Below are 16,545 nucleotides of genomic sequence, written 5' to 3'. Positions count from 1 at the left end.
GGGATAATCAGTCTCTTGAGTGGACGAGTCCCATATAGGCTGTGTGATCCTGAGCAGAGAGCTCTTGACACATGTACAGATAAGCAATGTGAAAGGACTCAGGAAGTTGTGTGTGTGTGTGCGTGTGCACATGTGTGTGTGTGTGTGTGTGAATGTGTGTAATAATTAAGGAAGAGATCCTTAACATTAGAGGAAGGTATCAGGGAAGGGGAGGGCAGAGTGATGTAGATACAGTAGATGCATTCTCTTATATGAAGTTCTCAAAATAATAGAATTTGTACTTAAAAAAAAAGAAAAACGAGGCTTCCAAGAAAATCTCAAGATAAACCTAGGGTGGTTCAGCACTCTTGTAATTCTAAAGGGATTCTTTTAGAATACTTTTTCTGGTGAAATTAAAGGAAAAATAAAAGGTTAGGACATAAAGAAATGATTACGATTTCATTGTTCAGAGAACTAATAAATCACTTACGTTTGCTGTAAATAGTATAGCAAAATTGACACAACAGAATGACTAATCATTAAAATAACATTAGGTGTGAAAATTTAGATACATTAAAATGCTGTTATAGTGTATATCATTTTCTAAATGTAGATGCCTCATACTTGATTCAGGGTGTCGAATGGCATTTTTCTCTCTGTATTTTGCATGCTGTAAACTAACCTGTTATATCTTCACTTTGAATCTTACATGTTGAGCAAGTCTGAGTCTTAATGTGGAATGATAAGCTTAGTAATATGTGTCTAAAGCTAGAGATGAAAAACAAAACAAAACAAAACTAACAAACAAAAACCGTGCCAAGTATTTCAGCAACTATGAAATCACATAAGAGTTTAGGTGTTAGGGCTTGCAGCCGAGAGATTGCAACAGAAAGCCATATTGTGGTGGCACTCGACCTGCAACTATTTTACAAGCCATCATCAGTAGCCATGAAGCATGCAGGTAAAACAAGGAGTGACAGTGCCATTCAAAACACAAGCAGTCAGTTCCAGCTATTGTGTTAGCCATGTTGACGCACCAGGACATCTGAAATTAGGTGAGTTTCTTCTTTCAGTAAAAAGTAGGATATTGGCATATGGATAAGCCTCTAAGTACCCCATAGAACACATCATCTGTACAGAGATATGCCACCATTTTGAAGCATTCTCATTAGGCAATTATGAAAACGCTCACAAATTTAAGCATTTTCCTTAAAACGCTGGTAGCTGTAAACCCTGTTAATGAATGGAGTGAAGCGGCTTGGGTTACAAAATGCATAGTCAGGTGCAAACAACTTGTTGTAACTCCCTAGGCTCATTGAGAATTGGGAGAATTGAGAACTTTTTTTTTTTTAAAGGAAATTTAACTAGTTCCATCTTCTTGCTTGTGCTATTTGCTAGTGATCTTTCCTTCAGCTTTGGGACTAAATATAAATTCAGAATAAGGACTTTATTCTAAGAAGTTCTCACATTTTGGTGGAGCTGTGATTCTTTATTACCGCATAAAGATCCAAGAAAATAACATGCAAGGCTCTGGCCTTTCAGTATCATTTGTCTCCAGAATGATGGCTTTTTCTACTCTATAGGGTCTCATCGTAGCCACATTGTCTTTCAAATGGATAACTGGAGTCAAAGCTAGGAGGCTTTAGTATTTGGAAGCAGAAAATAGAAAAATATTTATAAGCCTAAACAGTGCCAGGATGTCCACAATTCCTTTGTAGGAGAGGTTAATTTGTAGATTGCTGTCTAGTGAACATGCAAACAATTTCAGCACCATGGGAAAAAGTTCCAAGATCATAGTTCATTGTTACTGATTTTATATCAAACTCAACCATCGTCTTCTATCCATCTTCTTTAATAACCTACTTCAGTGACTTAGGATCTCAAATGTTCTTTCAGTGGGTTTTCCATCCAATTAGCCCAAAAGTTGCTATCTTAACTTCAGAGAAATCTCTGACATATATTCACATAATGTTTATGTGAAAACCCAACCAGACATGGTATTGGGAGAGAGGAGTAAATGCTATTTTAGGATATTAGAGGAAAAAAAAAGGAAGACAAGGGAATCCAAAAATAGATGTAATAGATGTGGTCACTCACAAGCCACAGAACTTTTGAGATAAGATTCTGCTGGATTTCTTATATAATAAGGTGAGTTCTAAATTTGTAAAGGTAAAATGTGAGAAAAAGCACAGAAACAAGAATAAGTGTGAGAAATGCTACCTTCTCAGTAAGTGACTGTGTCTGGGGCTGCACACACACTTAATCTTCCTGCCTGGCTTCAAGGTGCCATTCCTTTCATGGGGCAGCTAAGTAACTGAACATTGGAAGCTACATATCCATGAGCCTCACAAGGAGGAATTCAACTTTCCATTGCGCCAGCTAAGTTTGGACAAGACTGAGAGCTTGTACAAGACTGAGACTAACCAGGTGACTCTAGCCTGAGTCAGGGGCATGAGAAGAAAAGGATGTGATGTCTGGATTTAATGTGGGCTGCTTACAGAGTTGTCGTCAACCATCTGGGGGCACGGAGTACTTCATTAGTCAAAATTAACTATTTTTGATAGAAAACAATTGAAATCAGATTGCTAAGATTTAAAGCAATTATATTCATTTTGCCTCTCTCCAGGATTGAAGCAATAATTCATATGCATGCTCAATGAAGGTCTTCCAGAGGGCTTACCTTAAACAGCTTACAAAGCTCACTATCAGCCATTCTTCTCACACACTAACACACTTGGGTGTGGAGTTTCACCATAGGCTGGGGACTTTAAGAACTTCCATGAATTATTACACTGGATACTCACAAAACTAATTTTCAACAGTCAGCACTATTTTAATCCCTGCTGTACTTATGCTACAAAGGATCAAAGAAACTTGCCTAAGATATTACATACAGATACAATTATTGAGAAAACTACTATGAGATATAATGTACCTTCTGCTTGTTCCACCCAGCTCAACATGGCCGAGCCACTTGTGCATCTGAGAGCCACGCACATAGCCCCGTTCTCAGGCACACAGCCAGTCCATGCTGCCACTAAGTAAGCTGCAGCAGTCTGCTCACAAACCCCATCCAAAAACTTGATCTCCCAAAAGAATCAGAGCTTGCACTGGTAGCGTGCTCCTGAAAGCTGCCATTTTAAAATGGCTGTGGCTTTTTTTTTTCCTGCTACCTACTGCTGAATCAGGGAAAACTGCTCTTGAGAAAGCTGTGACAAGCCACCAGCAAACAGCAAGAAGCTGTGTTCAACTCTGTATTTTTGTATCTGGAATTCCTTTTAAAGCCCTCGCAGGTTTTATGTGGATTTAGTCCACCGCATTGGTGCCATTTTTTAGTATCAGGCCGCTTGTTTGTCCAGACTGCCCAGCTAGCTCGGACCAGAAATAATCACACAGAAATTGTATTAATTATATCACTGCTTGGCCCATTAGCTCTAGGTTCTTATTGGCTAACTCTTACACCTAATTTAACCCATTTCCATTAATCTGTGTATTACCATGAGGTTGTGGCCTACAGCAAATTTCCAGCATGTCTATCTCCAGTGGCTCCATGGCATCTCCCTGACTCAGCCCTTCTTCCTCCCAGCATAGAACCTAACTTTCCCTGCCTAGTTCTGCTCTTCCCTACCATAGACTCAAAGCAGTTCTTTATTTAGTAACCAATAAATGCAACACAGAGACAGAAGGACCTCCCACACCAGTGGATTCTTTAGGTCATTGCATGCTTAGGATTTCAAACATTAGAGTGACATTATCTCACTTGAAGAAAATGTTACTATAACACTAATACTTAGAACAACCTTCTATGAATAAAACTAGAATTTGAAGTAAAGAGTTCATCAAAATTATGTCCTTGAGATCTTGTTTTGGTGAGATCCCTTGATTCTCATCTTTGAAAGCTTTACTCTAAGAGCAATAGACTTTTAAATGAAACCAAAGCCATAGCGTACCTAATACATAGCGTTTAAGTACTGGTACAAAGAGTGTATAATCTTTTATCCTGATTGGGCCATGTTTTACTCTTCTCTTGTGGAATGATGTGTATCCATGGCAACAGGTACTACACTATTAGAAACTGCTAGGGCTTAGAGATTTTATTCCTCCAGGAGAAAACCTTTGTTTTTTCTTTTTCTTTCACATTGAAACAAATAAATAAAGCTTGATTTTTAATATTGATACACAAGTACTCAATTTTTAAGATTCAGCTTTGGGTTGTCTTTCATATTTTTAAAAGACATTAAAATCTGTAAAGCAATTTGGAGTATATATTATATTCTTCTTTTATTTTTAAATTTGCCTCCTTCACTCTATCTCAGGTTTTCTTTATTTCAGATATGCATAATTATCTGTGACTTTTAAAGTACTAATGTGGATTTGGTTTCTGAGAATAATTTTATATTCCTGCATGTTAAAACTCCATCACAAAAAGATGGCTAAAGACCATTGCCAATTAGGCTCAGTCCAGTCTTTCAGACCTCAAATTGGAGCAATTTTCAACTTTAATTGTCTTGTTCTGAAAAATCCCATTTCCAAACAACACTATTTAGTTACTGAAAAATAGCATGCATCATGATACCAGTAACACACACTTACAGGGTGTTTTCTCCTCCCTGTCTGCAAAATGCCATTCACTTATGAGCAAATAGGGCCAGCTAAGGACATGGGAGCCGTGGAATAGACTGTTCCTCCCGAAACCTTGCCAGAAAAGAAAATCTCATCAGTGGTTTTCTCCTTGAGAATCTTATGGTGTCAGGGACACTTTCTACACCTCCAGAAATTTTCTGTTAACTGCTTGGCTCATATATCTCTAATGATTATTTTTCCTAAGGGTCTGAGAGAGGGAAGGAGATTGAAGATATTTGAAGAGAAGATTATTCACAATATAAAGTTAAAATTATCTGTGGAACCAAAACGCTGTAAGGTATAGAGAGGATGAACAAGGATGCTCCCTGAAAGAATGGTCAGCACTGAGAGCCCCATCCTAAGCGGCAGAAAACAGATGAGAGTAGGGTTATAGTTGTCACACAGAATTCTTCCTGTTCAGGCACAAATCCACCACTAAGCTAATAATATCCCAAATATTTCTTAGTTTTCAACATGCTAGGGGATCTTAACAAACTCTTACACATTTAGATCTCTTCTTCTGTGCAAGGTACACGTGACATGAATGTCAAGTGAGAGAAGAAGCTGGAGCTCTAGAGAAATGGTAAAGGCCAAAGTTAGCAAAAATCCAAGAGATAGAATTTATTTTCAGTATAAAACTTTTATGCATTCTTATTCAGATCTTTTCACCACCTTCAAAAATAATATGTTTTCAATATAGGGCATCTTGTGAAAATATACTTTATGACAGTCCTATAAAATGTATTTCTTAAAAAGTTGCTCCTACCCTGACTTTGTTGCTATAGCCACATATAGATAAACACAAATTAAAACCTAAACATTTCTATGAAATGTATGTTAATGCTACAGACCCAGGAGATATATAAGATGTAAGCATTCTTAGCCGGGTGGTGGCGCCATAGACCTTAAATCCCAGCACTCAGGAGGCAAAGGCAGGCGGATCTCTGTGAGATCAAGTACAGTCTGATCTACAAAAGCTAGTTCCAGGACAGGCTCCAAAGCTACAGAGAAACCCTGTCTCAAAAAACAAAACAACACAACAACAACAACAACAAAAAGCTTTCTTGATATGATAATAATCCTTTTTATAGTGAAAGCTATATATAAATGAAGTTTGATATGTGAAATTGTAAACTGAGACTTGAAAATTAGAAAGTCTCACTGACAATTGAGGGAAACTTTACCGAAAGCGAGTGTCTCCATTGTGATGGTATTTAGATCAGTAAAATGAGGCAGTGATGCAGACTTAAAAAAAAAAAAACACTAATAGCTTGAAAATAGGAAGGAGTATACTCAATTATAGATTATAGACTGCTTTTACTGTTCTGATTATTTTTAGCAATATATTATGATCTAAGGAGATTAACCAAAGAAAAGCTTTACTTTTTATTTCAGGTTCGTTTATCTCCCTTCTCCTTATCTCCAGGGCAGAAATTGAGATAAAAAGACATATAACATACATTTATATATGAAACAATATACATGAACCAATGATTTTTAGATTTGTCAATCTAAAATAAGAACAGGTTCCACCAGATCTCCACTATGTGAGTCTAACTAGTGCTCAAAGACGAGGAGTCAAGTAGAAATGTCACCAGCCAGAGCTATCGTAGTAGATACAGTGTTCTTCTGTATTTGAGGTTTCCATATTTATGGAGTCAAACAATTATGAAAAGGATCCCTCCCCCAAAAAATTGTCTGCAGTGGACATATGCACACATTTTTCCTTGCACAATACAGCAAGATAACAATATACATAGCATTTATACTGTATGATCTAGAAATTAAATTATAAATTATATGCACAGACTTAATAGAAAAACCTATACATAAGAAACTTAAGCATCTTGGATTTCAGTATGCATGAGTCATGGAATCATGCTCCCTGGGGATACCTACAGTCAAGTATATAGCCAAGCACGTCTAAGAAGCATTCAAACCTCTATATCCTCAGTATGAGAGAATGCAGAATAACTCTACACAAACATACACCTTAATTAATTAGAACAGGACATTTTGACACCATCAGAGTTTCACATGTACCAGTTTGAACTGTAAGACTGACAGAGGATGAATGGATGGGAGGGCAGTTGGGAGGTGGGGGCGGGGGGAACAGAAGAGTAGAAAGTGTGAACTGTCGATAAAATATAAATTTAATTAATGAAAAAGGAGAGCACAGAGTTGGGTGGTAGGAAGGTAGAAGTATATCTTGGAGGAGTTGGGGTGGGGGTAAATGTGGTCAAAATACATTGTATTAAATTCTCAAATAATTAAAAAAGGTGTTATTTAAAAATTTTAACAAAGAAAAAAAGATTGCTAGGGGAAGAATTCAACTAAGATTATTACAGAGAAACGTGGTTCACAATATATTTTTTTACCTTTTTAGAAACAAGCCAAAAAAAAGAACAATTTTGAGTTTTCTATATTCTTTTTTTGTTCTAAACTATGACAGGCTCTCTTGATTTGCTATGACCCCTTCCAAAGTCAGAGCCTTTAACTGAGTGAAATCTTAAAAGCCTTGGGAGTACCTCTCAAACATGAACACTAATCCCCACTCAATGGCTTTAGCCTTCAGCTAAGCCTTTATTTCAGATGGCATGAGATCCTCACAGCCCCAGAAAACAGAGATGCGTGCATACAGAAAAAACCCACTGAGCCTGCTTCATGGCTTGCTTTTCTCCAGTGTTTTCTCAATACCTAGACAGTTCTTTTGCTGATGGGAAAGAAAGAATGAACATTAAGTGCCAATACACTGAAGGGGAGAACCACACTTTATCTGACTTTCTTTTTAACAATTGTTGAACATTTGGACCTGTATCTGTAAGACAATCAAGCACTATCTTTCACATTTAGGAAACTCTAGGAATCTAAAGGGGCTCAAGTATTGCTGCCCTGTGTTTATATGGAGTATCCCATTCAGTCAGAATCTTTTTTTTTTTTCAAATGTAAGGAGAATATCGGGTTTTCTTCACTCAGGAATGAAATTTCTTTCAGAAAATATAGGTAGAGTCATGAATATATGCACAAAAGTGCTGGTCTATAATTTTCAAAACAACGGAAAATCAAGATTTGAAGAGTAGAGTTCCAGTTCTTGTCACCAGTTTGGCAACCTGCTTCTATGACAGTGTGACAGTTTAGGGTTAGTCACTGGAGGATTGTTGGGGAGATAAGTAAGGAGAGTTATGCACCTCTATGCTAGAGAACCCTTCATCCACCTCATGGAGCTAGCTGTAACAGCTACAAGTCTCATTCAGATTTCCCATCCTCCCAGATGTGGTATAAAGCAGAAAAAACCAACAGTACATTCAAAAATGAGTGTGCTTTGTCATTGTCCTGAGGTCAAGTCTTCAGCTGTACACCTTTGAGGTTTGGAGGATGTAGGTATGAAATGAGTCCCTGATAAGATTATTTAGGAAATATACTCTTGTTATCTGGACCATAGACCAGTAGCATAGTTAAGTCTGTGAGACACGCAGAACTCAGAAACTCATAATTGGTACTTTGTGTGCATTTGTTTGGGTATATGTATGTGTATATGTGTATGTGTGTGTTTTGTGCTGTGTGTGTTGTGTATGCCAAGGCCAGGAGAGAACTCCTACTGTCTGCCTTATTCCTTTGAGATGGGGTCTATCACTAAACACGAAACTGTTTTTTTTTTTTTCTGGTAAATAGCTGACCAGCAGGCTCCAGAGAACTGCCTGTCTTTCTTGCCTACAACACTGTTAAGCCACAGACATCCATGCACAACTCTTCCATGTGTTCTGGGGACCTAAACTCATGTCCACATGTTAACACAGTGTGTTTTTATCCAATAAGCCATCTCCAAAGGCCATCATATGTGCTTAGAAAATCCCTATTGTCATTGGATTATGTGTACACACTAGACATAGAGAGGAAAAACACTCAAAAAATATGAGGTGCACATGCACTTAGGAAAATGACACCTGGGAGAAAGAATCTAACCAGAGAAGTGACTGAAGGTCAACAATAATTCAAAGAGTCAGTCTTACCCAGGAAGGTCCAATAGCAGTGGAATTCATACAATGTGAAAGTTCATAGCTTTTGAAATGGAAAGGGGTGAAGAAAAGAAGAATCTAAAAGAACATATTTCAGGGTAAGGTCAGAAGTAGGCAGTCCATGTTTTTGATAGAAGGATTGGGTTCTCAGGAAGGTTAGGGTTCAAGTAAAGGTTCCATTCCTAAGCAGAACATTAGGATGCTAATTAGAGGAAGTGACCTTTATGCAAAGCTGTCTGTTCGAATATTTAAGCTTCAGAGGATTTTGAACTTGAGACTCTTGGAACTCAGAGTTTCTGCAAACACCTGGAGCACATCTATGTTGTTCATGACCTATTTGCAGCAACCCTTATTTCCACTGCTCACCAAAGAAAATCTCCAAATCTCCTGATGCACATTTTTTTTCTCTAATTGGGATTACTTTTCCTATCTTAAGCAGGGCTGCAGATTGCTTCTACAAGAGAGGAGAAGTGAGGAGTGCAGAGAATGCTGGATCTACCAAGAAGCTATTCCATATGTGGCTGTTACCTGTTTACAAAATTATCCAATTTCCAATATTGATTTTTCTATGAGAGATGAAGCATAAAATTAAGAGAACACTTACCAAATGCTTCTAGAAACTCAGAGACCATGGATAAGACTCTTTAGAGACTCCTGTGGATATTAATTCTGAAGGCTCTCTAGGACCTTTAAAAAACTCCTGGACAAGACTTGTAGATGGCTCAGTTGGTAAAAGTATTAACTACCAAACTGAGGACCTGGAACACACATGTTGGGAGGAGAGAACTAACTCATTTAAGATTTCTCTAATTTCCACACATACACATGGCACACACACACACACAAATACATACAATCATATGTACATAATCATAATACATAAAACATAAAGTGATAAATTTATTTTTTAATGAGAGAACCTATACCCAATGGCAAGGGCAGTGTAAAGTACAACTGAGATGGACATTGTTGTCTCCTTAGATCCTTTGGCGTGATGAACTGAGTACTTGACCATTATTTGAATTTATCTTCAAAGAGCAAGTCATTTAATGTTTTTGAGCAGCTAGTCATATTTTACAAGGTTCTTTATCTTTTTTATAATACTACCAACCGATCTATATTCACTGGGACTTGTAAGATTGGGAAGTAGTGCCTTGATTTCTTCTTTTAAATCAGTGGTAGATACAGGGAGTAGCAAAATCAACATATTAATATCCAAGAAAAGCTTTGTGTATGCTAAAGAGGATCCTGTTTATGCTACTAAAACACCAAGAAGGTAAATGATATACAAAATGCCCTTATACTTGTGGAAATCCTAATTTGAATAAGATGTTGACATATTTTGTAAAGATGATTTAATCTGCTATTACCTAAGGTTAAAATATGGTACTCTGAAATGTTTCCTGGCTTTTAGGAAATAGTACAGAACAAGAATATATAGCAATACTGATGAATATCTTGCATATCACCATAGAACCTTCATCTGGTGATGGATGGAGATAGAGACAGAGACTCACACTGGAGCACTGGACTGAGCTCCCAAGGTGCCAATGAGGAGCGGAAGGAGGGAGAACATGAGCAAGGATGTCAGGACCACGAGGGGTGCACCCACCCCCTGAGACAGTGGGGCTGATCTATTGGGAGCTCACCAAGGCCAGCTGGACTGTGACTGAAAAAGCATGGGATAAAGCCATACTCTCTGATCATGGCGAACAATGAGGGCTGATGAGAAGCCAAGGACAATGGCATGGGGTTTTGATCCTACTTCATGTTCTGGCTTGGTGGGAGCCTAGCCAGTTTGGATGTTCACCTTCCTAGACATGGACGGAGGGGGGAGGACCTTGGACTTTCCACAGGGCAGGGAACCCTGACTGCTCTTTGGACTGGAGAGGGAGGGGGAGAGAAGTGGGGGGAGGGGGAGAATGGTGGGAGGAGGGGGAGGGAAATGGGAGGCTGGGAGGAGATGGAAACTTTTTTTTTCCTTTTCTCAATAAAAAAAAAGAAAATGGAAAAAATGTGATAATGGCATTAATAAAACTCTTGAGATTTTAAAGAGCTGAGATAGTGCTCAAAGAGATTTTAAACAATAAAAGATGGGTTTTTAAATAAGAATTTTCCTATAAGTGTGTGATAAACTGCACATTTCTAGTATATCTTAAGCTTGATGGAACAGAGTGCTGGAGAGATGGCTCAGTAATCACCTGCATAGCTGCTCTTCTAGAGAACCTGAGTTCAACTCCCAGTACCCACATAGCAGCTCACAGCCATCCATCACTCAAATTTTAAAAGATCCAAAACCCTCTTCTGTCACTGTGGACACCAGTAGATATACAAAAGGGCAAAATATTACTACTCATAAAACACATAAATAATAAATTTTAAAAATATATAGTAGAAAATATTCATGTTATTAATTTAGTAAAAATTAGAGAAAAAGAAAACACAATTAACCTTATATGGGATATATCAGATACTTTTAGATACTAAACTATACAAATGTCCACAAGCAGAAGACAACATATATGTGTCTTCTTCCATCTCTACCTGCGGTATTGTTAGGAGACAGCTTAGAGAACTATTGTTTTGTTTCTAGAAACTATATGATTTACTATAATAAATACAAAGAATTCCAGTAGGTAAGATGAAAGAATACTGATTTTATAACCTAAAGAAAATTATTAAATAAAAAATAGAATTAGGCTGACCTAGTTAAGGCAGGGAATTTGCAAGTTAATTTATAATATGAAATTTTGTGAATTACATAAAACCTCACAGGAACTGCTATAGTTTCTGCTATAATGTCTAATACCCAATTAAAACTTCTCAGACACACTTTTCCTAATGGTCAATAAGAAAACAGCAAGAGACTGTCACATAATAGTGGAGTAAAGCTTATCATCTCTTCAATATTTACCTGTTTATGAATGTTAGACAGAAAAGAGGCATGGATGGATGATGGAAAGATGGAAATGATAGATAGGTGATAGATAGATAGATAGATAGATAGATAAGATAAATGAAAAATAAATGACAGATAGATGATAGGTAGATGATGATGAAGATAGATGATAGAGATAGATAGATAGATAGATAGATAGATAGATAGATAGATAGATAGATAGATAGATTATAGATGGTAGATAGATGATAGATTGAGATAGATGAGAGATATATAGTTTAAATGTAGATGACAAATCCATAGATAAGTAATTATTAAAGGTGAGGGTCCAAAGAAAGCAAAAATGAACTAAAACCCAGATGATGATCTTTTCTGAAAAAAAGACATAAAGAAGTCCTCATCAGAAGTAATACTCCTACAACAAAAATGAGCAGCCAGTTATTCTATTTTTAAATATTTGCTTTATTTTTAAATTGCAATATAATTACATTATTTCTCCCTTTCCTCCCCGACCTCCAACCCATCCCATGTAGCAATGCTCTCTTTTAATTAATAGCCTTTTCTTCTTTGTTGTTACTTATATTTTAATATGTTTTATAGCTACATGTGAAAGTGCATAATAAATGTATTTTACAGAATTCTACCCATGAAACTCATGTGCACACATGCTCCTGATTTCACAGGCCTTTATGTAGGAAGTAATCCAAGGCTAGAGGCAGTGTGGGGAACTGAGGGAGCTTCCTATAAGCACCTACCCAGTATTGTATTGAGGGAGATAATGGCTCCTAAAGACTCAATGTTATGTGAGGGGCTATAGAAATCTCCCTCTTGAGTTTCTAAGACTTCACTTTGAGTTAGAAATGTCTGAAAAAGAAAAATGATAAGCAAGAAGAAAGGATAAGATTCACAAGAAATAAAAAGCAAGATACAATACTGTAGAGCAAAAAGAATATGCTAGAAACTTAGAAACATCACTCATATACAAAGCTGAGCATTTTGTGTGACTCAGAAGCAAACATGTGGCCTATAAATCATGAAGAGACTTCTGGAGTCTCAATGATGATCAGATCCAAATCCCTGCTGAGAGATATTGATTCCACCTAAAAATATCTAAGGCAGATGTGAAATTAATGTGAATAATTCCATGAGCCTGACAGAGCTGAATAACAGCAAGCTGACTTGCTCTACCTCACTGCTGGATTTGAGAGTAAGATCAAAATCTTCACAAAAGAAATATTTAGTAGATTCTCTCCTACTTCTTTCATTACATTTTACAATTTCTGTCATATGTTAGCTTCCTATAAGACTTAAAAGATATAAGAAAGTAGCCTAAAAAGTAAAACATTAACAGGTGTGGAGGCAAAGATTTCATGGATTGTACCATGATGTAAGGATTACATCATATGCCATATACCACATATTATATAGTTAATCCTTAGTGTAGAAAAGACAGGTAGCACATGTGAACACATGAAGAATTTTAGCTTAAAAGTATAAACAGCAAACATATGCAAATAGGAATGGCAGAAATATATATACACAACTATGGTTTCATAACACAATGGACATAGCATAGTAAATAATCAATGAACATAAAGAACGGTTAATAAACATTTTCCAAATAAATGAACAAGAGGAAGAAGAAAAAAAAATTTAAAACATGGGGAATGAAATATTTATGGATCAAAATAAAATATTTTAGCAAGTCTTAAGCAAAATTACAGGATAAGAGAAAGATAATGAGAAAGAAAAGCTTGAAGAGATATATTCAGGAATGTTCAGAAATGACTAATGAAAAATAGAAAAGAAAATCCAGTTTGATAGGGAGAAAAGGACAGATGGTGTGATTTGAGCATGGATTATCCAAACAGGCTTATTTTTTCATGCTTCTTCCCCAGAAGACAATAGAACTTTTAGGAGGTAGGACCTTTCTGATGGAAGTTGGGTACTAGGGGTGGGATCTTTGAAGCTACATCTGCTTCTGGATTTGGTCTAACTCCCTCTGCTGCTTGATCTACTATAACATAATCTTGCTGGGAACTCAGCATTCCTTCCCACAGACTGATGAATTGAAATTCATGAAACAATGAAACAAAAAAAACCTTTTAACCCTTGTTTCTATAAGGTATTTTGCTATAGCAATGAAAAAACAACTAATACTAAATCTAGATGATCAGACGAGGAGCTTGGCAGAAGGTAGTCAGGCATGGTGCCGGAGGAATAGCAAGAGCTCATTTCTTAAGACACAACCATGAAGCAGAGGAGAGACATTGTGAATAGGCAAAGCTTTTTAAACCTCAGAGCCTATCTACCTCCAGTGACACAATTCCTCTAACAAAGCCACAACTCCTTCTCAAACAGATACATCAACTGTTCAGTCTTATGAGGCTATGGGATCTATTCTCATTCAAACAACCATAGATGATCTCTGTCTCTTTCTATCTATCTGTCTGTGTGTCTGTGTGTATAGTGTAGGAAGTCCTTCTATGTGTGTTCTATGTGTGTTGCCTTTATTGGTTAATAAAAAAGCTGCTTTTGCCCAGTGACTTAACAGAATAAAGCCAGGCTGAAAGAGATATATAGAGCAAGTAGGCAGAGTCAGTGAGATGCCATGTAGCCGCCAGAAAGAAAAGACATAAGCTGCCAGCTAGAAACTTGTCGGCAGGCCACAAGCTCATGGTAAAATATAAAATAATGGAAATGGGTTAATTCTAGATGTAAGAGCTAGCTAGCAATATGCTTAATCTATTTACAAAATGCTATTGCAAATAACTATTTCTGAGTGATTATTTTGTGTCTAAGTGGGCAGGAATAAACAAGTAGCCTCCCCCAACATATATGTGTATATGATATATGTATGTATGAGTGTGTATGTCTATATACAATAAAAGAAACACACACAAACATATNATACTATATAATATATACTAGATACAATATAATATATACTATATACTATATATTATATATTATATATGAAACCAGGAAACAAAAAATAGCATAACCATATGATCCAGCAGTTTATCTTCTGGGTTTACCCCAAAGAGCTGAATGCATAAGCTCAAAGATATATTTAACATTATTTCCACAGTAGAGTCATTCACAATAGTTAAAACAAGCATAAAACCCAAGTACTCACTAAAGAATGAGTGAATGTGGTATGCACACACAATGAATTATTATGCAGCTTTAAAAGAAAGAAATTATGATATGATGCACCATGGATAAACATTCATAAAAAGAAAAAAAAACATATGAACTCTATGACTCCAGTATATAAATCCATATATTACCCCTGTCATATATGAATTTAGAGTAGTCAAAATCATCAAGATAGAATGTAGAAAGGGGGTTATTGTGGTTTGTGAGAGCGAGGTGTGAGAAATATCTGCTTAAGAATATTGGGTTTTGAATAAAAATGAGCACTACAGACATAGAGGTTTGGTAACATAAGTAGGAGTAAGATATATAATAAGGAGATATGCAAAAGAAGAAGTCAAACAGAAGTACACTGATGTGAGCTTAACAACAGTGTTCAGGATCAAAGAGGTGAATATAGAATAATCTCCATGGAAACGATAATGAAAGAACACTGAAAACTCAGTAAAGTTAATAGGAAGCTAAAAAGAAGAAACAAAATCAGGAAATCAATCTTAAAAACATAAAAATTTCTATTAAGTATTAGTAAACCAAATGCTTCAATTTAAAGACAGAAAGTTAATACCAAATAGACAGATACAAAGAGAACAGCACTGAACATCTTAATCCAAAGGGACCTGAGCATACATGAGACCTCAAAGCCTATTCCCAAGTGACACACTTTCTTCAACAAGCCATGCCTACTCCAACAAAGCCATATCCCTTGATAGTGTCACTCTCTATGAGCTCATGGGGATAATTGCATTCAAACTACCATGCTGTTGGAAATTGTAAACTCTAATTAATGTTTCAACATAATTCATAATTTTATGGAATAAATTTTATCTAGCCCTTTAGACTTAGCTTATATTTCTGAGATATTCCCTGACCCCAGCAATCCAAAGTAATTGATATTATTATCAAAAATTATCTTTATTCTAACAAAGGACATCATGGTCCCATATGTTCATAGAATGCTTATCTCAATTCTTAAACAGATGAAGAATTTCCAAAGGGCAGATGTGCCATTGAACATCTATTCAGTAATAGAAGGAAATGCCATGAGACCACCAGGTAACTGTGTGATGCTACCACTTTTATTCCTTCTTCGTTGGTTATCTTGACAGTAGCCAGAGAAATTGGCAAGAGAATTGAACGGAGGCAATGTCCTCCCTCATCCTGTAGTCACATAGCCCTGAAACAAAGTGAACTCACAATTAACTGCCTTGACTCCACGTATCAGTGCAAATGTGACTATTACTCTTTCTCGGCTACTTTTTAATATTAATAGCATTTATTTTTTCTTTTCTTTTTCTTTTTTTATTTTTTATCCATCTTTTTTTTTCTTTTTTTATTAATGAATTTATTTCTGTCTCTTCCCTGCCACCGCCTCCCATTTCCCCCCTCCCCCAATCAAGTCCCCCTCCCTCCTCAGCCCAAAGAGCAATCAGGGTTCCCTGCCCTGTGGGAAGTCCAAGGACCAACCACTTCCATCCAGGTCTAGTAAGGTGAGCATCCAAACTGCCTAGGCTCCCACAAAGCCAGTACGTGCAGTAGGATCAAAAACCCATTGTCAATGTTCTTGAGTTCTCAGTAGTCCTCATTGTCCGCTATGTTCAGCGAGTCCGGGTTTATCCCAGACTTTTTCAGACCCAGGCCAGCTGGCCTTGGTGAGTTCCCAATAGAACATCTTCATTGTCTCAGTGTGTGGGTGCACCCCTCGCCGTCCTGAGTTCCTTGCTTGTGCTCTCTCTCCTTCTGCTCCTGATTTGGACCTTGAGATTTCAGTCCGGTGCTCCAATGTGGGTCTCTGTCTCCTTTCATCGCCTGATGAAGGTTAATATTCAGGAAGATGCCTATATGTTTTTCTTTGGGGTCTCCTTCTTATTT

Source organism: Alexandromys fortis, unplaced genomic scaffold, assembly GCF_014885135.2.
Source record: "Alexandromys fortis isolate MF-2015 unplaced genomic scaffold, M_Fortis_MF-2015_v1.1 scaffold_279, whole genome shotgun sequence".
NCBI classification, from domain to species: Eukaryota; Metazoa; Chordata; class Mammalia; order Rodentia; family Cricetidae; genus Alexandromys; species Alexandromys fortis.
Note: the sequence above shows the minus strand (reverse complement) of the source record.